This window comes from Megascapheus bottae, chromosome 11, assembly GCF_031878675.1.
Source record: "Megascapheus bottae isolate mThoBot1 chromosome 11, mThoBot2.hap1, whole genome shotgun sequence".
In the NCBI taxonomy this organism is placed as follows: Eukaryota; Metazoa; Chordata; class Mammalia; order Rodentia; family Geomyidae; genus Megascapheus; species Megascapheus bottae.
The window spans coordinates 58,343,190-58,367,656 of record NC_143519.1 but is presented as its reverse complement, the minus strand read 5'-3'; the positions used below and the strand labels follow the sequence as shown (position 1 = coordinate 58,367,656).

The window sequence follows — 24,467 nt, the reverse complement described above, 5'->3', positions numbered from 1 at the left end:
GTCCATTGTTCCTCAGAACATCCTGATGTTCATAGCCAATGTCATGCACCCACGGAGATGGATGTAGGCAGGTGTCACATGAAGGCTATTATGGGTGACTATCACTCACATCCTCTCCTAGAAGATGCCCACATAGATACCCGATGTGGATGATGAACACTGGGAGCCACGGACTCAGAGCTGAGGTAGAGGAGGCCTGGGGAGGGCTGCTCCCATGGAGACCAGCAAAGACTCACCCAAAGAGAAGGAAACCGGGCCAAGAAGGAGTCAAATTTAGGGCCAGCCATAGTCAATCTTTAGAAGTAGATGGTGGCTACTCCCTTACCAGGATTAGAGGAGAAATAGGAAGTATCCAGTGTTGCACACAGGTGCCCTGCACAGGAAAATTTTGCATGGTACTCTATGTTTACCTCCTGCCTGCCTGTCTTTTCTCCTAAATCAAGAGATAGGAAAAATTCAAAAGGCAAGAAGGTGTCCAAGATCAGACCACATTGAAACATGGCCTTGAAGTTAGGAGGTGCTCTGGATTTTCTGGCAACTGAGGTAGGACAGGAAAAGTCCAGCTCTGATGCCTCTTTGGGAACTCTTTGAACTGCAGCTATCTGACACACAGCTATTTCCTGTTGTTAAAATAAATGCTTGCCAAAATCCTAAGAGGTTTGAGGCTATTCGTCATCTCCAGATTAGCAGCTGCATGGAAAAATAGGCAATAACTTCCCATTCTTAGAGAAACAAATTGCCTAGACACCATTTGGTCGAGTCACCAGTTGCGATCATGGGGCATTCATCTCCAGTGGGCATCAAATAAGAAATCCTCAATGAATTGTAAACTATGCCTCATGGCGGAATTAGGGCAATGTCTATTCCTTGAGACAACTTGGCTTGTTCCATCGGACACTTTAAGTGGGAGAAAATGTGTGTGTTCTTTTTTAAAATTATAGTCTCCAAATAGTTGTATGGAGATGTTTCAATGTAACATATCCATTTAAGTGTACAATTCATCCTTCATTTGTCTCCTAAAAGTTTCGCAGATCTTATGATGTCTGTGGGGATGGGTCCAATTCTCCACCAGGTAAAGAGTTGGAAAGTAGAGGAGTTGTGATGTGTAATAAAGCAGCAAAAATATAGACTTTCTATAGAAAGGGGGCCCCAGAGGCAGGAGTCCTTTTCTTGGAAGGCAGTTGTTCTTGGAAGGCATTCGTGATAGCTCGGGCACTCCTCCTGTGTCTCCTCTCCTGAGTGACCTTGCTTGTGAGGGCTTTGTGCCAATTGCCCTAGGGCTTGTACGTGTGCTATCCTGGCTCTTCTTTGTTGGTTCCCATCTTACAGCACTAGTACTGAAGCAAATCCATATGCAGAGCATCACATCGATACTATGTAAGATTTTGAAGGAGAACCCAGGGCTTCATGGGAAGAAGCAGGAGCTAGAAGCATTATGGGAAGAAGAAGTTCCATCATGAGTCACCTATTGTCCGCCACTTATTGTGTATGACATTTTCTCTTCCCAATTACCAAGCAGTTCTTGTTTCCCTCAGTCCCATTTTCACACACACACACACACACACACACACACACACACACACACACACGCACACACGTTATGACTCAATTGCTCCTCTCACCATTTGTTCACTAGCCCCTTCTCTTTAGACCCCACTTCCCTTGAACAAAAAGGTGTTTTGTCTTATTAGGACTGATTTTTGTTCAATTACATATTAGTTGTTGAAAATAATTACATTAGGGAAACTCATCCCTGCCTCCTCCATACTTCAGCTGAATTGCATGGCTTTGTATGTGTTCTCATATGCTTTAATGATAGGTCTAATTTCTACATATGAGAGAAAATATTCACTTTCTTGATTTTCTAAGCCTGACTTAACTCACTTAATGTTTTTTTTTTTTAAATCGAGGTCCATTTCATTTTCCCAAGATTGACATAACATTATTCTTCCTGATAGGTGAATATAATTCCATTGTATATATGTGACACATTTTCTTCTGTTTATTGGCTATAGAGCATCTGGGCTATTGCTATAACTTGGCTGTTGTGAATAATGCTGAAATTCCCAAGGTGTGAAAGTATCTCTATTATATCCCAACTTGCAATCTCCTGGATAAGTGGTAAAGAGTGGTACTGCTGGATTATGGAATAGTTCTATTTTTAGTTATTTTGAGGAATTCTCCATCTTTCCCCCCCACAGTAGTTGCACTAATTCTTGTTCCATCAGCAGCTCCGCCCATATATATATATTTTCACCAGCATTTGTTGTTCAAATTTTTGGTGATGGCCATTCTGACTGGAGTGAGACAGAATCCCAATGTGGTTTTGGTTTGCATTTCTTATATAGCTATGGATGTTGAGTGTTTCTCTATGTGTTTATTGGCCATATGCCCTCTTCTTTGGAAAAATATCTACTTAGGTCCTCTGGCCATTTATTAATTGAGTTACTGATTCTTTAAGGATTTAGTTTTTTGAGTTTTCTTGCTCTTTGACCTCCAGGCCAGCTTGAGAGGACTAGGATGTCAAGAAAACGTGTGTGTCCTATCCTATCCTTCATTGATTATGCTGACAGCTATTAAAATCGGCTCTCTATAATAAGGCAGGAGATGAGCCCACAGGACCTATCCCTTCTTTTCCTTTTACAACCTGACATAAAATATGGTCCATAAATCTTGGAGTATAAACAGAGAAAAGAGCACTCTGTTCCTGAGAGAGGCAGACATAATGATGGCTACTGATTTAAACAAGAAACCAAAATGCTTGGTGTCCAAGTTCATTGAATTTTGCCTGATTGTTCATTTCCCTACATGTTTTGCTTTTTTTTTTTTTGCCAGTCATGGGCTTGAGCTCAGGGCCTGAGCACTGTCCTTGGACTTTCTCAAGGCTAGAGCTCTACCACTTGAGGCTCAGCACCACTTCTGGCTTTTTCTATATATGTGGTACCAAGGAATCGAACCCGGGTCTTCATGCATGCTAGGCAAGCACTTTAACCACTAGGTCAAACTCCCGGCCCGATGTTTTGCTTTTTATGTACACTTTAAGTAGCATAACTCATTTTAGAACTTGCTTAGAAGTGAATCAGTTGATTTTCTTGAGAGTCAACAAAGGCCAAATTCTTCCTTACTCCAATGTATTGCTAATGTTCTTTCTGTTGGTTTACCATAATAATACCCACATGTAGAAAAATTTATACTCTATGTTAATCATAGATACTACTGATGTTTACTTTTAAAAAATCAGCCAAACACTCATTTTCTTCCCCCCTGCCCCACCTTTACTCTTTCTATTTATTTGACTGGTATCAGGGCTTGAACTTAGGAAACTCAGGAGCCTTATACTTGGCACTCTAACCTCTTTCTAACTTGGTTGTTTTAGAGATGGAATTCCATGGACTTTTGTGCCCTGGCTGTCTTCAATTACGATCTTGTGGATCTTAGCCTCCTGCATACCTACAATTACAGGCATGAGCCACTAGGCCTAGCAATACTTTCAATATTTAACAACTTGAATATCAGGGCCAGGAGTTTGGCCTAATGGTAGAGTTCAGGAAGACCCTGGCTAGATTCCTCGGTACCACATACATTGAAAAAGCCAGAAATGGTGCTATGGCTCAAGTGGTAGAGCTTTATCCTTGAGAAAGCCCAAGGATCGTACTCAAGCCCTGAGTTCAAGCCTAAGGACTGGCAAAAACAAAACACAACAACAACAACAAAAGACTTGAATATAACTCCTGAAAAGAATGTCATTTAGCCATGAGAAGATGACAAAGTCACTGAAACAAAAAAATAAACCAAGGGCTGGGAGTATGGCCTGGTGGTAGAATGTCTGCCTAGCAGGCACAGAGCTCTTGGTACCACATACACAGAAAAAGCCAGAAATTATGCTTTGGCTCAAGAGGTAGAATGCTAGCCTTGAGAAAGCTCAAGAACAGAGCCCAGGCCTTGAGTTCAAGCCCCAGGACTGGCCAAAACAAATGAAGAAAGAAAGAAATCAAGTTATAAAATCAAACATGATCCATGCATCTCTAGAGACATGGAAGCAAACTTGAAAACACTTGCCACACAATTTTCTAAAAGATTAGCAGCATAGATAAAGGTGGTAGAATCATGAATGAGTTCTTTGTGTTTTTAAATCCCCACTTACGTAATTATATTTTTGTGATGAAAAAAGACAAATATAACTTTCAATAAATCCCCTTGATGACTCAGACAGTTCTTATTCCTCCTGGGCCAGGAAGTCACTACCTGACAGGAGAGAAAGCCACCTGTGGAGGAGTTGATATTTAGTCAACTCAGGGTGAGTCACTTATGAGTAGCTCAGTGAAAATCGTGTGATGTGCTTACTGTAATAGCTGCTGCATGCCAGGAAGTGTGAATAAAAACATGGCTTCCTAAATTCCTGCTCTTCTGTGCACTGGCTAGGTGGTATGCGGAGCTCTCATTAAGAATTACATGCTAAAACAACCACAAAGTAGCTAAGGATGAAAGAGCAGAACAGTGGGAATTTGAAGGAGATGAGACCCCAGATGGGGAAAAAGAAGATGCAACAATGTCGGGGAAACTGGAATCTTGATTTGCTCTTTGTATCCAATCCCTTCTCACTAGGAAGATAGCATTTTCATCCAAGAATACCAAAGAAAAAGGATTTTCCTTCTCTTTATTTTTACTCTGGTTTTTCCTTCACATTAAATTGTCTCTGGTTCTGATTCTCGAATGTGTCATATGCTGTCTCAAAGTCTGTGTTTAGGGGCAATGGAATGCTAACCCCACATAATTCTTCCTCTGCAATTGCTTCCATTGACTACTACTGATCTTCCTGCTTTGCTAATGCTAAGATTCTTTTTTTCATTCATGTCATGAATTCTTTTAGTGAGTGTCATCCTGTACCCAGCCTGATTCAGGAACTACAATAACACAGCATATAAAAACCTTTACCCTGGGAAGTTTATCTGCTAATGAGATGGAAGATGTAATTTTTTGCGGGGGGGGGGGACTGGCATGGTTTAACTTATTTAATATTCACTCAAACTCTATTGGGTATGCACTCTATTAGCTTCATTTTAGAGATGACAAAATGGAGACAAATAAGATATTGAGCACCTTGTCTACAAAGACACACTGGGCGTCCTCTTTTGTACCTGTAGACTAGACTGTTGTGTCGTGAGCTGAGCTTCTAGAAGCCCACGCAAGCCTGAGTCAGCCACTGCTGTTCTGACAACTGGTTGCTGTCTGGAAATCACTTGTCTCACTCAGCTGTGGTGAGAGGGGGCGGTGTTAGGGCTGATATGTGAAAGGGAGGACTCCAAAGCCAAGTACCACTTGAAAAACTGATTACCTCTAAATGACTTTCTGTGTTGCCTTGTCCCACAAGCTTGCAATAGTCAGCTTCAGGCATCTTTTGGCCAGCTTGTGGCAGTACCAGTTTACATTTTTCAGAGGACACACAAAACATTTTTTAATAAAAATCTCTTTCCATGCTTCATTCTTGGGAAAATATTGTTTTATCCAACTGAGATGATTGCTGAATACAAAAATGAACACGGTTGTGAGGACAACTGTGTACTAGGTTGGAGTGGGCGCTGACACCTCAGTTCAGAATAGTATATTTTCAGAGATAGTAGTGACATTCAATACTTCAACTAGTCAACATTTTAAATTTTATTTTATTATCATTAAGTAGTTGTACAAAGGAGTTACCATTTAAAAAGCGGTTTATGAATACAATGTAACTTGATGAATGTCATTCCTTTCCACATTCTCATTCATCTTTCTCAATCAATCCCTTTCTTCACCTACCTTCCTTCCTTCCTTCCTTCCTTCCTTCCTTCCTTCCTTCCTTCCTTCCTTTCCTCCCTTTCTCCCTTTCTTTTCTTTTCTTTCTTTCTTTCTTTTCTTTTCTTTCTTTTCTTTCTTTCTTTCTTTCTTTCTTTCTTTCTTTCTTTCTTTCTTTCTTTCTTTCTTTCTTTCTTTCTTTCTTTCTTTCTTTCTTTCCTGTCATGAGGCTTGAACTCTGGGCCTGGGTGCTATTCCTGAGTTCTTAAGCTCAAGGCTAGTGCCTACTACTTGAGCCACAGCACCACTTCCAGTTTTCTGGTGGTTAGAGATAAGAGTCTTACCAACTTTTCGTGCCCAGGCTGAGTTTGAACTGTAATCTTCAGATCTCAGCCTCCTGAGTAGGTAGGATTACAGGGGTGAACCACTAGTATCCAGCCCTGGTGTACTTTTCTTAATCTTGTAGGATATGCATTGAATTCTTTACTGTATTCTCTCCGATTCTCCTCTTCATTTGTGCACTCCTCTCCCCTTGACTCCACTGGGAAATATTTGTGTGTGTGTGTGTGTGTGTGTGTGTGTGTGTGTGTGTGTGCGCGCGCGCGCGCACGCGCTCATCCTGGGGCTTGAACTCAGGGGCTTGAATGCTGTCTCTGAGTCTTTTTGTTCAAAGCTGTCATGATTACTCAATGTTTTAAAGGGCATAGATCTATTAGGAAATATTAGATACTTTGTTTGCATTATGTTTTTTTGCAAGCATTTTAATTGTTTTCTGATATACAAGGATTTCGGGAAAACAATCTTTAATGAGAAAGATAAATAGCATTCCAGCCTCTAATGTCAAATTAAGTGAGAAAGTAATATTGTCCAGGACTCTCATACTCAGCTATTTTTCTCTTTGTTGTTAAATCTATTCTTCAATTTAATTGCTTTTATTCTTATCTAGTATTTAATTAACTTAGTATTTTTTACACACAAAGCGTCAAGATTTTTTCTTTTTTTAATATATTTTTATTGTAATTAATAGAAGGGTTACATTATATTCGCCAGATAGAAGGTGCATTACTTACCAAACATTGCTACCCTTTCTCATGTTTTTGTCCCCATTTTCCTCCCCCCCATCTTGTTTTCCCCCCTTCCCTATCCTATTTCAAATAACAAACATATATACAATATACCAGATAACAAGGTAAGATACTGTAACAATATGAGGGACAACAAAAGATATGAGAAATAACATAGTGCATTAAGAACAACAATCACACTTTATATGGCTCTTGTTTCTATATCCTGGAGGTCCTTTCATTTAGCCTCATCCTATATGGCCTTATGTATCTAAGTTTTGCCCTATTGTAAACCTCTGCTAGGAGACTCCAAGGTTTATATTAATTATGACAAATGAGGGAAACCATTGAGCCTATGTTCCTTGAGTCTGGCTTACTTCACGTAATATGATTTTTTCTAGGTCTTTCTATTTCCTTACAAATTCTTTTTTTTTTGTTGTTGTTTTTTGGTTTTTTGTCAGTCATGGGGCTTGAACTCTGGGCCTGGGCACTGTCCCTGAGCTCTTCAGCTCAAGGCTACCATCCTACCCTTGAGCCACAGTGCCACTTCTGGTTTTCTAGTGGTTAATTAGAGATAAGAGTGTCTCCGACTTCAGGCTGGCTTTGAACCACGACCCTCAGATCTCAGCCTCCTGAATAGCTGGAATTACAGGCATGAGCTACCATGCCCTGTGTCCGGCATTTTTAAATAGGCAGGAAAGCCTGTCATGGAGCTCACACTTGGGAGAGCCAAATAACACTAAGGGTGTAACATAATCAGTCTGAAGGGAAAGACAGGGTAAAAGGAAAGGAAAGGAGAAAATTTTAGATGAGTCCAAAGGCAAAGGATCTGAGGCAGGTATAGATGTCACAGTTTGAATGGTAACAGTGACACCTTGCAGGGTACAAAGGCCACCTCCCCATGTAATCTGTTTGACTGAACCTGGGCAAGTGCCATAACACATCTATTTTCTTACAGGGAAAATGAAGATTATCTGGGCATAATGGCTTGCACCTATAGTCCCAGCTACTTGGAAAGCCGAGATGACAGGACAACCTAAACTTGGGAGCTACTAATCAGTCTGGGAAACATAGTGAGATTCTGACTTCAAAAACGAAACAAAACAAAACAAAACTGAATATGGTGTCACACACCTGAAATGTAGATATTCAGGTGTAGAAACAGGAGGATCACAGTTCAAGATTAGTCCCAAAAGTACACTAAAAAGAATTCAGGTGTGTGTGTGTGTGTGTGTGTGTGTGTGTGTGTGTGTTAGTAGTAGGCCTGAGGTACATATATATGAATATATATATATATATATATATATTAGTAGTGGAGAACTTGCCTAGCAAATGGGAGGCCCTGAGTCTCTGGAAAAGAAAAGAAAGAACTTTATCACAATAACCACATCATAGAAAATTTTGCTAATCATGTAGGTTGAATTCTCCTTTTCTTGCCAACCTATTTCTCTCACAAACATAAAGATGGTATTTTCTAAACAGAAAGCAGAAAGGGAATACATGCCTTTTTAAAATATTTTTTGGCTTGTAAAGTTAACAACTCACACAAGGGTATAGAAATCAAATCACAGCTGGGTGCTGATGGCTCACACCTGTAATCCTAGATACGCAGGAGGCTGAGATCTGAGGATCATGATTCAAAACCAGTCTGGGAGGTACAGTGGCTTTCACCTGAAATCCTAGCTACTCAGGAGGCTGAGATCTAAGGATTGTGATTCAAAGCCTGCCTGGCACTGAAGTCGGTGAGACTCATCTCCAATTAACTACTAGAAAACTGGAAGTGGATCCGTGGCACAGGGGCTCAATGGGTAGGGCAGTAGCATTGAGCTGAAGAGCTTAGGGACAACGCTCAGGGCCAGGGGTTGGTCAGTAGCTTTGAGCTGAAGAGCTCAGGGACAGCACCCAGGCTCAGAGTCCATGCCCCAAGACTGACAAAAACAAAAACAAAACAATCAGTCTGGGCATGAAAGTCTGTAGGATTCTTACGTCCAATTAACCACCTAAAAGTTGAAAAATGGAGCTGTGGCTCAAATGGTAGAACCTTGAGAAAAGAAGAAGAAGAAGAAGAAGAAGAAGAAGAAGAAGAAGAAGAAGAAGAAGAGGAAGAGGAAGAGGAAGAGGAAGAGGAAGAGGAAGAGGAAGAGGAAGAGGAAGAAGAAGAAGAAGAAGAAGAAGAAGAAGAAGAAGAAGAAGAAGAAGAAGAAGAAGAAGAAGAAGAAACAACTTAGGGTTGGCACCCAGGTCCTGAGTATAAGACCAGGTACACACACACACACACCACACACACACACCAAATCACATCTTAATGCACAAGCTCTGCATTATGTTTCTAAAACTAGCATCATAGTAGAGGCCATGTAATTGCAGAAAGAGTTTGCTCCACACTTTGGGGGAAGGAAATAATGACTGGCAGAGGGTATGTGGAGATTTTGGAGGCATTAGTCGCATTCTATTCCTGGACGTAGGCTGGGGCTTCTTTCAAAGGTGTTAAACTGCACTCATAAACGTTGTGTATTCTCCACTGCGCAATGTAGAGGATGCTAGGAAAGAGAACATGAAGGAGCAGGAATAAAATCTCCTGATGACCTTTTCTTTATTCTTTCATGAAGCATCAACTAGAATGAAAATATGGAAGTATTTTTAAAAAATTGAAAACACTCAGAGAAGATGGAAGACAGAGATGATAGCTTATTCAACCAACACTTGGAAGCTGACATGTGACACAACTACAGCTGAGGGAGGAAAATCTAAAACCATATGCTTCCCCTATACAGGTTGGGGGAAGAGCAAGATGAACAATAAGAAACAAAATCGCACCCAAACAGTTCCACTATGGTGACTGGCTCATGCCTGGCATCATAGCTACTGAGGAGGCTGAGATCTGCAGCCAGCCCGAGCAGGAAAGTCCCCAAGACTGGTTACTTGGTTATCTTCAATTAACCAGCAAAAGATAGAAGTGGAGGTGTGGTTTATACATTAGAAGACCAGCCTTGGGTGACAAAGCCTTGGGTGACAGCACCCAGGCCCTGAGTTTAAACCCCACTACCAGTATAAAAAACAAATCAGTTGGGCACTAGTGGCTCATGCCTGTAATCCTAGCTACCCAGGAAGCTGAGATTTGAGGATCCTTGTTCAAAGCCAGCCAGAGCAAGAAAGTCCATGAAACTCTTGACTCCAGATAATCACCAGAAAACTGAAAGTAACACTATGGCTCAAAGTGGTAGAGCACCAGCCTTGAGCAAGACTTCCCAGACAACCCTCAGGCCCTGATCTCAAGCCCCATGACCAATGAAAATTAAACTAAATTAAATTTTGAAAGACAGACAGCAACAACGACAACAAAAACTCATATCCTTTGGAGAGGAATAGGAGTGAATATCTACTTTTTTTTAGGGCACAGATTTTTTTTTTTAATGTAAGTTGAAGATCCTTTATCCAAATTGCATAGAGCCAGAAATGCTTCTTATATTGGGATGTAGACTATTTGCACACACATAAAATTAAGTATTTTGTGACCGGAACCAAGTCTTAACACAAAATTCACTTGTATTTCACATACATCTTAGACACATATTTCTTTTTGGTGCTGATAATGGAGCTTGAATTGAGGGCCTTACACTCTTGCTTGTTTTTGTTTTGTTTTGTTTTGTTTTTCCTCTCAAGACTAGTGCTCTACCACTAGGACAACATCTCCACTTCTAGCTTTTTGTTCACTGATTAGAAATAAGAGTCTCAAAGATTTGTCCACCAAGGCTGCCTTCAAATTTTGATTCTCATATCTCAGCTTCACGAGTAGCTAGGATAGCTAGGTATGACCCACTGGCTCCGGCTAAACACATAGTCTAAGGTCATTTTACACAATCCTTTTCCTGTGCCTGTGTTTAGACTATAACTTGTCACACGAGGTCACATGGTATCAGAAAACTTTGGAGCACTTCAGGTTTCAGATTTGCCTATTAAGGATGCTTAGCTTGTATCTGTAAGCAGTCATCTACTCACAATGTGAAAGAGGGAGTGAAAAGAGATGAAAAAAGCACAGAAAATTCCTACTGTAGAACTCAGCAAAAGCTGGAGAGAGCCAGATGGGCCAGGGTGGAGCTGAAATCTGACAGCTGGGTGGAAAGGTTGTATAATAAGTTAAGTTCTAGTTTCTTCCTCCTTCCTCTCTCGCCTTCTGGAGATTCTCATGAGAACTCCTTCCCAGCCTCCACACCCACTTCAGTCCTCAACACTCTGAGGAGCCAAGCATGTGACCCTGGAACCTGCCTAGTCCCCAGCAATGCACCAGAAGTCTTATACTCAGGAGGGACTCCAGGTGAGACTGAGGAAAGTCTTCTAGAAAGTCCCAGCTTAGGGAAATAGCTGGCATGCACAGAGGGCTGCCTCTTTGCCGGAACTCCTCTGTGCTATGACTCACTGCAGTCTGCCAAAAAGTTGGTTCTGTCTTCACACCTATTTTGTGTATGTATGTGGCACGGGGAGTCTAGAACTCAGGGCTTAACTTTTGGTATACCTCTTACATTTGGCATTTTGCTGGTTGATTGGAGATAAGGGCTTTTCTATTGAGGCTGGCTTGGAAGAGGATCCTTAGATCTCAGCCTCCTGAGTAACTAGGATTCCAGGTGTGAGCCACTGGCTCTCACTTTCATTTCACTGAAGGGAGGCAGACACACAGAGACTTTTATTATTAGGGGAGGCAGACACACAGAGACTTTTATTATTAGGCTTCAACTTCCTATATCTGCCTTCATTCCTCCATCTTCTTTTAAAAATATCATTATATCATTAAAATATCATTATAAGTAGTTGTACAAAGCAGTTTCAGTTCAACAAAATGTTGAACTGAAGATCAATTCATCTTGATCAATGCTATCCCTTCTCCTTCAGCTTTCAACTTTCCAGACATTGCTTTAAAACTTCTCGCTTTTAGGCTTCTTATCTTTGGGATGAATCTATGTTTTTAACTAATAAACTATTTTTAGTTTCTTTTTTTTTTGCTTACAGCAAGATGTAGCTGAACAACAGAGCCATTTTTTTCCATTCTCTCCCACCCCTAGACATAGATTACCAATTATTATAGTGGTCCACTTGTTAAAATCAACGAACATAAACGGATATATCACTACAAATCGAAGTCCACAGTTTGAACATTGTTGGATCTCAGTTGGTGCTGTACAGACTGAGAATATAGACAAGGTACAGTGACATGTATCCACTATGATAGAATTTGGCAAATACAATCATGTTATTCAATGTGAATATGTGAAAATGGAACCAGGTAACTTGAGGGGTTGGATGGGGTTGGAAAAGATGGGGGAGAATGATGCAAGGGGAGACATTGCTCAAGATGCCCTATACCCATAAACTGACATGTTGATTACAACCCCTTTGTGCAACTAGTTGAAGTACCACACCTCCACCCAGACACCTGCAATAAATTGAATTCCTATCCCTTTAGGTTCTGATCTCCCAGAGTGTAACCTTAGGTGGAGATGGCATATTTAAACAGATAATAAAATCCTGGTGAATTTTCAGCATGTGTCAGAATCCAGTAGGATGAGTCTCCTTATAAAAAGGGAGAAATTTGGACATAAAAAGGCCAAGTGGAACCTAGGGAGATCATCAAAGATACCTGTGACTCCCAGAAGCTGGGAGAAAGACACACATTTTTTTCCTAGATGCTTAAGTCTATAAACCTAGCGACTCGAGAGGCTAAAATCCAGAGAATCATTTTTCAAAGCCAGTCTGAGCAGACTCTATCTCCAGAATAAATAACAAAAAGCTAGGCTGGAGAAATATCTTTTTTTTTTTTTTAACCAGTCCTGGGCTTGAGCTCAGGGCCTGAGCCCTATCCTTGGACTTTCTCAAGGCTAGAGCTCTACCACTTGAGTGTCAGGACCACTTACAGCTTTTTTCTATATATGTGGTACTGAGGAATCGAACCCGGGTCTTCGGGCATGCTAGGCAAGCACTCTACCACTAGGCCAAACTCCTAAGTGGAGAAATATCTTAAGCGGTAGAACACCAGCCAAGCAAGCTGAACAAGCATGAAGCTCTAGTACCCCAAAAAAGAATGCCCCTCCCCACCTCCAGACAGAGGCATTAGGCTACATGGCCACCGAGATCTTGGACTTCTGGATCTCCAGCCTCCACTGCAGTGTTAGAGTTAAAGTCTGGGTTTAAGGTGCTGCTGTGGTAAGTTTGTTATCACAGCCCTGGGAATCTAATAGCAATATTTACCAGTGAAAAAATATACATGATGCAGTTCCTAAAGCAAGGCTGCTGGTTCTTAATTTGAAACCCAGTCAAAGCTTTGTTTTAATAACCTTGTTTTTTTTAAAACATTGACATTGAACTGGAACGCCCATCTAGAGAATTCCTGCCATTTTGAGTAAAGTAGCCCACCCCGAAACACCAGCTAACTTGTGAAAAAGAATTTAAATATAACTGGTAGTTAACTATCAAGGCCTATCTCCTCCAGGGCGCTGAACACAGAATCAAAAAACAGTTAATTGGCTCTAGCCTGTCTGGAGGGTGATTTGATATTCTTTTTTAAAGCGACGTAGGAAGGAAAGTTTTTTTTCTCATATTGAAATGCAAGTACCCCAGTCTCCAGTCTTAAAGGATTCTTCCATTCCAGGCATCCATTCCTGTCTCTGAAATTTCCCCTTAGCTTACTTCTCTAGCCTGCATGGCCAGTGCACAGCTCATTCATATGGCTCCCTGGAACCAAGAGCAAGGAGATAGTTCTCTCTTTCTCCAGCCAAGCTCACTTTCTGTGTCACTCTCCTCTGCCTCCTTACTTATATAATATCTCACTTTCAAAATATATCAGAATCCCAAGGAAGTTTGGAACAGACAAGTGTATTCTTTTTTTTTTTTTTTTTTGCCAGTCCTGGGCTTGAGCTCAGGGCCTGAGCACTGTCCTTGGACTTTTCTCAAGGCTAGAGCTCTACCACTTGAGCCTTAGCACCACTTCCAGCTTTTTTTTCTATATGTGGTACTGAGGAATCAAACCTGGGTCTTCATGCATGCTAGGCAAGCACTTTAACCACTAGGCCAAACTCCTGGCCCACAAGTGTATTCTTCTTCCGGTGTCTGCATAGTCCTTGACTCCAAGGGGCCATGTGGCTTGCTCCTCCCCCAGGCCTCCACCCCTGCAGTCACTCAGACTCTAGTCTCTGCAGCTCCAGTCACCCACTCAGTGTGTGACTGGAGAGGGTTCAGCTTTCATGTGAGTTGATATTGCTGAACTGCGTTACACCTCATTAGCTTCTGATGGCCCTGGCTTTCTGACTCATGTCATTTAATCCAAGTCATCTCCGGCAGCTTTAGTGGAGCATAACCCTGGAATTTGAAGGAGGAAGAAAACATTTGGAAATCTCTTTATTACCCACTTTTCTATTAGAAACCCTAGGCCATGAAATTGTTTCATTTGGGTATTTTTTAAATTTTTTTTATACATGCCAAACTCATCTGTGTTCTGATCAGTTTCAGGTCACTTTTCTCCACACATAATTAAATTTTACTCTGATAAAACATCAAAGTGATTATATGGCCACCCTTATTGATAAAAGAAAACGCTAAAGCAAAACATCTCCTTCTTACCTGGGTTTAGATTAAGATTGTCACAGAAGCGTTTATTGGTAAAGTCTGTCTGTGGTCATTATGTGTTTGATTCAAAGAGCAAACTTGAAGCAAATTGAATGGCAGATGTAAAATTCTTCCTCATTTCTTCCACACGACATGCCAGTGCTCTAAAACATGGAATGCTTTTACAAAAATTGTGGTAGAGGGAAGACAATATGTAAGGAATCAGAGTAGAATACTGTTCTCACAAATTATAGACCTCTTTGAAATTGTGTGTGATGTAAAATTATGGTCTGTCTTCGACTTCCTCTTTGCAGCTGTGAGCTTTCTTAAGTATCCATACAACTATAAATTACGGAGAAAAATGGGCGGGGGAGGAATCTTTGCTTAGGGCAATGTCCATTTTCATCTTTGTAGACACCATGGTATCTACTCTTATAAGGTGTTACATAGATAATTCTAATATGAACATCCAACTTCCTTGTGTTTTTTTCTATTGTTTGCTTTTGTGTGTGTGTTAGATTTGTTTGGTGCTAGTACTCAGGCTTACTAAGCTCGAGTTCTGGGCACTGTCTCTCAGCATTTTTACTCCAGGCTGGTGCTCTACTATTTGAGCCACACCTTCACATCTAGTGTTTTGGAGATCAGAGTCTCATGAACTTTACTACTGATAATCCTCAGATCATAGCCTCTTGAGTGGCTAGGATTACAATCATGAACCACTGATACCTGGTCAGTGTGGAGTTCTGAAATAAGAAAAGTCTGGAAGATTTTTAATGTTGAAATAATTGCAGTGACTTGCAAATTGAAATCAAGGTTTGGGATCTTTTCAAAAAAACATTGTTGATTTCCCTTTAGACATTTCCTGGGACTGGTGTAGGCAAAATGCTAAACGACGACCAACGTGATTGCAGTCAGGTAAAGAACTATTTAAACTGTATTATCACAATTACTTGGTACTACTTAGTAATTTAATGTAAATAACAAGGAAGAAGAAAGTTGATCAGGAGTGTGGCCTAGTAGAAGAGTGCTTGCCTGGCATGCATGAAGCCCTGGGTTCAATTCCTCAGTATCACATACCACAGAAAAAGCAGGAAATATTGCTGTGGCTCAAGTGCTGGAGCATGATCCGTGAGAAATCTCAAGGACAGTGCTCAGGTCCTGAGATCAAGCCCAGGACTGGCAAAAAAGTAAGAAAAGAAAACTTGTAGATCTCTGCCTGTGACTGTAGGCAGTGACACATGCTCTGCTCTGAGAACATAAGCAGGTGCATGAGACTCCAGTGCCACTACTTGTACCTGACAGCTGGGGCTCTGGAAAGCAACTTCATTTAGGAGACTTCATTTTCCTCATCATAAAAACAAATTCATGATTCATTTTCTAAATCATAAGCTCTTATGGGATGTTTATGGAAAGACTTTGAGGAAGAAATGGAAGGAGAGCGGTGACATGGAAATTTGGTTTATTAGATGCAGCAACTAATTCTTTTTAAAAATTTATTTATTCATTTATCTTTTGCCAGTCCTGGAGCTTGAACTCAGGGCCTGAGCACTGTCCTTGGTTTTTTTTTTTTGCATCTCTTGAGGCACAGCACCACTTCCAGCTTTTCTATGTGTGTGGTACCAAGGAATCAAACCTGGGTCTTTGTGCATGCTGGGCAAGCACTCTACCACTAGGCCAAACTCCCTGCTCTGCAGCAACTAATTCTTAACATTCTCATTTAGCTGGACTTACTGGTTTCATGCCTATAATCCAAGCTTCTTGGGAGGATGAGATGAAAAGATTCATCATATTCCAAAGCCAACTCAGCCAAACAAAAGTGTGACTCTATCCAAAAAATTCTTAAAGCAAAAAAAGGGTAGAAGGCATGGCCCAAGTAGTAGAGCACTTACCTAACAAGCATGAGGCCCTGAATTTAAACCCTAGGATTGATCCTTCAACTTCTTTTCTCTCACTGTACTGATATCTAGAAATATAATAAACCACCCTTCATCTTATTCATGAAAGTGACTTCAAAAACCTCCAGTGGATATATAAAGCTGTCAAGTGTACCAAACCCCATGCTTTAATGATGCTTTCATCTTAACTAAGCACTAATCACACACAGGGGCCATAAACTTTCAAGTTCAGTGCAACATTAAAATTGACATGAATTTACTATTTTTCTGCTTCACAATTTCAGGAACATAAAATTAGTTCTTATCATGGATCTCAGAAGGCTTAGCCCATGTTTTTCCCTTTTCACTTAAAGAAAGCATTTTTAGCTTCTCTTTGGATATCTGAATTCTAGCATCCCTACTTTCACATTTGGGGACTATTACTTTGTACAAAGAAAGGTTATGTTGACATGAGCAGTGTGATTAAGCAGGAGTGACTCTGGTGACTAATGCAAGCTAAGTAAACCGTGTACTGGTAGTATGCAGAGCAGGGGCACACTGAACATATCCAGAGAAGAGTCACAGAGTGGATGGGAGAGAATAGAACAATGCAAGATTTCATCACACTATTTAGAACAGCATACTAAAGCTTAAAATTGGTTATTTCTAGAGTTTTCCATTTGATAAAGGTATACTACCTGTTGACTATAGGTAACTAAAACTAGACTGTGAACTGTAGATAAATGGACTACTGTCATATAAAACACACCTACCAAGCATCCCTTAAATAAACATTGAATGGAGGATATTAACAATGCTAGACACTGACTAGTCATTAGGAGAGAAAAGAAGAATATACTGAAGAATATTGAGAGGGAAGATTGTTGCATTTGTCTTAAGTCTCTCAGGGACAATTGTAAACTCATTAGGAATTTACAAATACAAATAAACACAACTGAAGTGAGATAGGCCACCAAACTGGAAGGCACTCACCATGTTGTTCTATTCTCTGGAAATTTGCATCGATCAGTGGTGATGGAAATGATAGGAGGGAATCATAGTGAGGAAGACAAATTCAATGCAAGCAGAAACATCCTGGGAATAAAACCTTGGAAGGTAGAAGAGAAGGGAAAGGTACAGAAGAAGCTTCAGAGGATAGCTGAATTAAGAAAATAATAAGAATAACGAATAAGAAAGATGAATTAATAAGAGGCATCAATCAGGCTCCTGTTTGGGGTGGACACTTAATAAACATATATTAGCCAGGTGCCAGTCTCATGCCTAAGATCCTAGCTACTCAGGAGGCTGAGATCTGAAGATCATGGTTTGAAGCCAGCCCCAGAAGAAAAGTCTATGAGACTTTTCTCTCTAACAAACTACTCAGAAAAGGCCAGGAGTAGCTCTGTGACTCAAGTGGCATAATACTAGCCTGAGCACAAAGAGGCTGAGGGACAGCACCTAGGACTTGAGAACCAGTAAAAATACATAAATACATTAAAAATTTTAATAAATAAATAGCATAAAATGACAGGCATATGTATGGATGGATGTATGGGTGGATGCATGGATGGATGGGTGGGTGGTTGGATGAATGGATAGATGAATGGATGGATTAATTTCCTCAGTGGAGGTTAGAGTCAGAAAGACAGGAAAGTACTGAGAAGCATTTTAAAATGGCAAAATCCATGTCTAAGAAAGCTGCTTCCTTCTGGCCTAGTTATCTTTTGGTTTCTCACCTGCTTCTTTTCTGAAAACTGTCTCAAGTGTCCAGTAATCCCCTGAGTAGAGGCATGCAGAAGCTTTAAACATGTGGTCACATCAGTCCATTGCTGTATCTTTCTCTGTCTCTGTCTCTTTTTCTCTCTCATCTCCCTAGTCAGACAAATACTCTTGTGGTGCTACAATCTCCTAATAGCTCCCTTCTTGACATCTCAGCTTAGTATAAGCCATTATCAGATCATTTAGCATTCCTGCTCAAAAAGTTTCCAAAGCTCTATCTTGTATGGAAATTAGAATCCCACTTGCTCTGACATGTCATGATTTGTTCCAGTGCAATATTCAAAGATGTTTTCCACTTTCCTTTGGCAGCCCTTCAAGCTAGCTGTAATGCCCAGTCTTGAACTCTCACTTCACATCAATGGCCTTTATCTACCTACCTATCTTAAATTTCCTACCAGCATTTCAGTACTGACCACTGTGCAAATACATATAAGAACACACACACACACACACACACACACACACACACACACACACACACACACCCCTTGGACTTTGTTAATTTGCTCCATTTGATGAAAAAGCAGATGGTCTCTTACAGTCTGACTTAGGACCTTTTGGTTTTCCTGTAGATTGAAGTCTGTACATGAGTAGTGCTATAGTATGGACTTAAAATGTCCTCAAAAGGCCCATGTGGGGGGCCGGGAGTTTGGCCTAGTGGTTAAAGTGCTTGCCTAGCATGCATGAGGACCCGGGTTCAATTCCTCGGTACCACATACATAGAAAAAAGCTGGAAGTGGTGCTGAGGCTCAAGTAGTAGAGCTCTAGCCTTGAGAAAGTCTAAGGACAGTGCTCAGGCCCTGAGCTCAAGCCCAGGACTGGCAAAAAAAAAAAAAAAAAAAAAAAAAAAGGCCCATGTGGGAAAGTCCTCATCAGCAGAACCTTGAAGAGGTAGGGCCTAATTAGGGGAAGGAAGTTCGATCATTGGAGGAATACTGGTGCTCTGCTCTGTCTTTGTCTCTCTGTCTCTGTCTCTCTGTGTCAGTCTCTCTTTTACTTCCTGGACATTCTGAGAGAACCAGCTCCTCCTGCACATATTCCTGTCCTCTGTTCAAAGCAAGACCAAACAACAGGGCCAGCACTGTTGTAACTTGATCTTTTCTTGTGATTCTGGGCAGCTTCCAGTCACCCACTGCATGGAAGGGACCACTGTGAACCATGTCAATAAGCTAGGATAATGAGTCAGTTAGATACCTTACAGGAATTTTACACTTACAGTGGGTTAGCTTATAATGGGTCTTCTAGGATGTATCAAATTCTTAATTAAGGAGCATATGTACCATTAATCCCAACTAGATAATAAGTGCCTCAAGAATCAGGATTGCCTCTTCTATTTCCTTTCCAAAAGTACCTAGAATTGTCTAAGACAGATTTATCGCCATTGTTGAGATCAGAGGCAACTTGTGAATTGCAAAGTCATTTCAAATAAGCTCTATTAGTTACAGTAAAGAGAAGCTAACTTTCAGAAGGCCATATAATAAAAATAGAATTTTGAAACCAGAATTTCTATCTATGTGATAAATTCAATTACAGTTTTGGTTTGGGTTTTTTCAAATTTGATATTGGTTTTTCATTTCTTCTGCTAGTTGTTTCCAGGCAACCTTGAACTTGTCAAACACAAAAGTATAAACAGAAGACTGGAAAATATATGACCTTACTTTGAAAAATCTTTCTCTTGGCAAGCTGAATGCACTATTCCGCATTATGACTAGACATTTCTTAAAGGCCAGCTTTCTTTCCTCATACCGAGTTTTTCATGGCTAATTTTAGGATGAAATTTGGTATCATTTTCAATATAGGAATGGTATATGCTAAACAAATTTAATCTTGATTTTATTGTTATAATGCTATCTATGGGAAATCACTTAAACTCTCTGAGCCCTGATATTTTTTCTCTCTGAAATAGGCATTACTATCCAACCTGCCTACCTTACAATGAGTGGGTGGAGAGTGAATCATCATAGAATAATGATTTTATTAATAAATGGATTTTGTGACAGTCTTAATAGTCATTATCGTCATCATCATCATCATCATCATCATTACCATGAAGTCTTATGCTAAGGGAAGAGATCGAGAAGCAGATCTTTGGAATCTCTGTTAACTGGGAACTTGAACATCCAGCTAGCATCTGTTATGCTGTCCAGTTAGGGTCAGTACACATTCACTTCAGCCAATTCTGGATACAGTCACATTCTTCTCTGGTTTGCTTTCCAGCGTGGCAAAGACACAGCTAGAGTCTGTCTTCTTCCCTTACAGCCCCTTAATTCTTGGTTTGTTCCAACCCATCATCCCCTCATCACTGTGCTTCTTTAACAATCACTGGGACCACTTTGCAGTAGCCCTGGATGGCCATGGGAATGACAAGTCAGCCCAATGCTAGGAAAATTTAAAAAATGAAAAAATAGAAAGCAGAGGCATTTTTCTGTTCATCTTGAGATTGGTTTCGAGCGCTGATTACTCCCCACAGCTGCATTTGGCAACTTCCTTCTCCCTGTTAACACAATGAAAGAACAATTATCTTCCCTGTGCCAGTCATTAGGACTCTCTTTTCTTCTGTTCTTCGGCAGTTTCAGGATGCAACATATGAAAATAAAATAATAATTGTTTTAAACACAGAAAACATCTTGGGGATGCTTGCTTCTGCAAGTCCCATGGATGTTCAGACTAATTCTGAAAATCACTAGGAGAAAATTTCTAAATGAAGAGAAAGAATAATGGGTTTGTTAGCTCTTTCTTCTCTTCACAGACTTAGGATCCTCCTATCCCACCAGAAAATGTCATTTCAGAAGAATGTGTCATCTATTACAAATCATAAAATAGTTCTTTGACAGGAACTAGTGAGCCACAGAAGGGACAGCCCTTTTCTCTCTAAATATGAGGAGCAATTCTGCTGATTTTTGTCCATTCCCAAATCAGTATAAATCCCTCACAGATGGCTTGAGAGTTGTGATGGAGGACAATTCTGAGGAAAGATTTTTCAAAATGTTTTTTTTAAGTTCCAGAGGTTGTGATTCTTGAATACTATGTTACAGGACTTCATTATTCTTCATCCTAACCTCATGAAGTTTATAAGAACAGCTCAATTATTGATCCGTATGGCAGAGAGAAATTTTAGTAAACAAATTTATATTTCAATAAAATGTATAGTCTCATAAAATGTAATAATTAGTATGTAAATTATAGTAGACAGACTTTTTTTTTAAAGCTGCCTTTTTTTAGTGTGCCAGATGGTATATAGTAAGTGATTCATTTTCCAGAAGCTAAAGAAATTTAGACAGGTAATATTTTCTCTTTTGGCTATTTTTCTTGGGGCCATTATAGCTGGTTTATTTTCTCACCCTTTTGGATCAGCTTCATTTTATTGAATTTCTTAGTGTGTGCCACTAGTAGCCTAAGATATTGAAAGGTTTATTTTTATTTTTATTTTTTGTATACTTTTTATTATAATTAATAGAAGGGTTACATTATATTCACCAGATAGACGGTGCATTACTTCACATTGATACCCTTTCTCATGTTGAAAGGTTTATTTTTATTTTATTTTTTTTTTTGCCAGTCCTGGACTTGAACTCAGGGCATGAGCACTGTCCTTGGACTTTCTCAAGGCTAGAGCTATACCACTGAGCCTCAGCACCACTTTTGGCTTTTTTTCTTGGTATGTGGTACTAAGGAATCAAACTTGGATCTTTGTGCATGCTAGGCAAGCACTCTACCACTAGGCCAAACTCCCAGCCTGAAAGGTTTATTTTTTCCTTTGTTTCTGTGTTCTGATTCCATTTTGACTTTTTGTTTCTTTAAGATTTCAGGTAAAAAAAAAAAAAAGCAAAAAGAATGATTTCTTGGGGCCGGGAGTTTTGCCTAGTGGTTAAAGTGCTTGCCTAGCATGCACGAAGACCCGGGTTCGATTCCTTGGTACCACATACATACAAAAAAGCTGGAAGTGGTGCTGAGTCTCAAGTGGTAGAGCTCTAGCCTTGAGAAAGTCCAAGGACAGTGCTCAGGCCCTGAGCTCAAGCCCAGAACTGGCAAAAAAAAAAAAAAAAAAAAAAAAAGAATGATTTCTTAATCACTTCCTTCTCCATTTTTGACAGCGAATGCAAAGGGCAGCTTTGCAGAGTAGAATGTTTTCTCACCCTTGTCAGGGAAGTTAGAGTTAAGTTAAAGGAACCAAAGATGTTTTTCTTGCTATAGCTAGAAGGAGAGAGGGAAGAATTGATGAGCCCTTTCTTGACATTCACACCACCCCCAATCTGCATTTCTCCTTCATTTCTTCCTTCTCTGCCCTTGCCAGGCGCAGCAGCAGCCCTGTGCTAGGTGAGGACTCCCTGGGCTAGGAGGATACCAGGAGTGAAGCCTCCCACCTAGACCAAAATCATTAAACATGTAGAACACAGCAAAAAAAAATCTATTTGCAAGTCTCTCTCCATTGCATGACTAGCATCCTTTTCTCTCTTCCCCCAAACAGTAGCTTTGCAGCCTTTCTTTGAGCAGTCTTTTCTTACAGTAGCACTCACCAGCAGGAAGGTGTTGGAAGGTTAAGATTCCAATTAAGGCTGCTTCTGATTGCATCAGACAAGGCCCTACTGCTTAGAAAACAGGGCTGAAAACGCCAAGTAGGATAGATGTGAAGGAAAGCTGGGATCAGATTGCAGGGGCGCACAAAAGCTCCCTTCCCACATAGTCAATGAAAAAAAGAAAGAGTGTTACTTCTTAGAAATAAAAATACTCAATAATAACACTCCTTGGGAAAACATAAATTCAATTATGGCACAGGCCAAATGGTGATTGTTATAGATGACCAAAATGTCATATGGAACAATTACAAGCATGAGGATGAGGGTAAGGGTTTTATAGGCTACTACCTTAAACCAAGGACATCCAAGGAAAAGAGGAAGCTATATCTTGCCATCTAAAGAATGAAATAAAGAGCCAAGCACCCAGGGCTCATGCTTGTAAACCTAGCTAATCAGGAGGCTGAGATCTGAGGCTGTCAGTTCAAAGCCAGCCAGGACACAAAAGTCTGTAAGCCTCTTATCTCCAATTAACCACCAGAAAACCAGAAGTGGTGTTGTGGCTTAAGTGGTAGAGTGCTAACCTTGAGTACAGAACTCTGAGTTCAAACTCTACGACCATCACCACCAACAAAAACCTTAATTGTATTAACTTAATGAATATAGGAATTAATGATTGCCTAAATGAATGAATGCCATAGTACCAGTGGCTTGTCTCCTCTACTGGAGCGTAACATCTAGTTGAGGAAGAAGACAAACATACATGGGTGATGTTTATTTACATGCTTATAACTACACTCCCTTAGTTAGCTCTGATCTCTAACCTGAGTTAATAAGGCAAAGGGGTCAGTTGATCCTTTATGCCCATGAAAATCAGAAATCCAAGAAGATTAAACAGCTTCCCTCTCATCATATAAGCCCTAGGGAAATAGAAACATTTATGGATAAGCAATCATAATACACATCAAGATTCATAACTTGTAACTGGGAAATATATAATTTCAAAACTATATGAAGTTCAGGATAAATACAGTACACTGAAAATGTATCTCTTTCAATTTATTGTTACTTATTTCTGTTTTTGATTTGGGGGGGGTTCATAGTCCTAGTATTTGAACTCAGAGCCTTGGCAATTAATAAGCAAGCACTCTACCACTTGAGCCATGACTCTAGTCTTTAATGTACTGATTGTTTTCCGGATAGAAGCTCACTTTTGCCTGAACCCGCAATCCTCCTATGTCAGCTATCAGTCATCTGATAGGATCTCACCATATTCCACTTTTTCTATGGAGATAGATTTTCATAAACTTTTGGGGGTCCTTGCTGGCTTCCAATCATGATTCTCCTAATCTCTGTCTCTCACATAGCTGGGATGACAAGTACACATCACTATATCCAGCTATTGGTTGAGATGGGATCTCAAGAACTATTTGCTGGGATGACCAAAACCATGATCCTTCTCATCTCCCAACTCTATTTGTTTTTTTCCCCTAAATGGACTAGATTTAGCATTATTTATTTTTTATTATTTGCTTGTTTTGCCAGTCCTGGAACTTGAGTTCAAGGCCTGGGCATTCTACCACTTTGGCTTTTGCTGTGAATGTGGTACCAAGGAATCAAACCTAGGACTTCATGCATGCTTGACTGGCACTCTCCTACTAGGCCACACTTTTAGCCCACTCTATTTGTTTTAAGCTCTCTAATATATATTATATATAATATATACTATATATATACTCTTTTTCTAAAACATTTAACAGTGGGGTACATACATTTTTACCTTTAACCTCTAAGTACACACTTCAATGTCTATTTCCTATTTACTTTAGTATTATGTCCAGGTAAAACAAGATAAGATAAAAATATCATAA

The 24,467-nt window shown here is 40.1% G+C and overlaps 1 long non-coding RNA gene across 2 annotated transcripts in view; it reads right to left on the bottom strand.

Moving 5' to 3' along the window:
• Window positions 1-649: 649 nt before the first annotated feature.
• Window positions 650-24,467, bottom strand: part of LOC150057158 (uncharacterized) — a 68,874-nt gene continuing 45,056 nt past the window's right edge. The window contains exon 3 of one of the 2 annotated variants that reach the window (XR_016537043.1): window positions 650-1,424. This is a non-coding gene — a long non-coding RNA (uncharacterized LOC150057158). Of the gene's footprint in view, window positions 1,425-20,106; window positions 20,577-24,467 lie in introns of those variants that run through there. The other variant, XR_016537044.1, reaches the window with a different exon arrangement.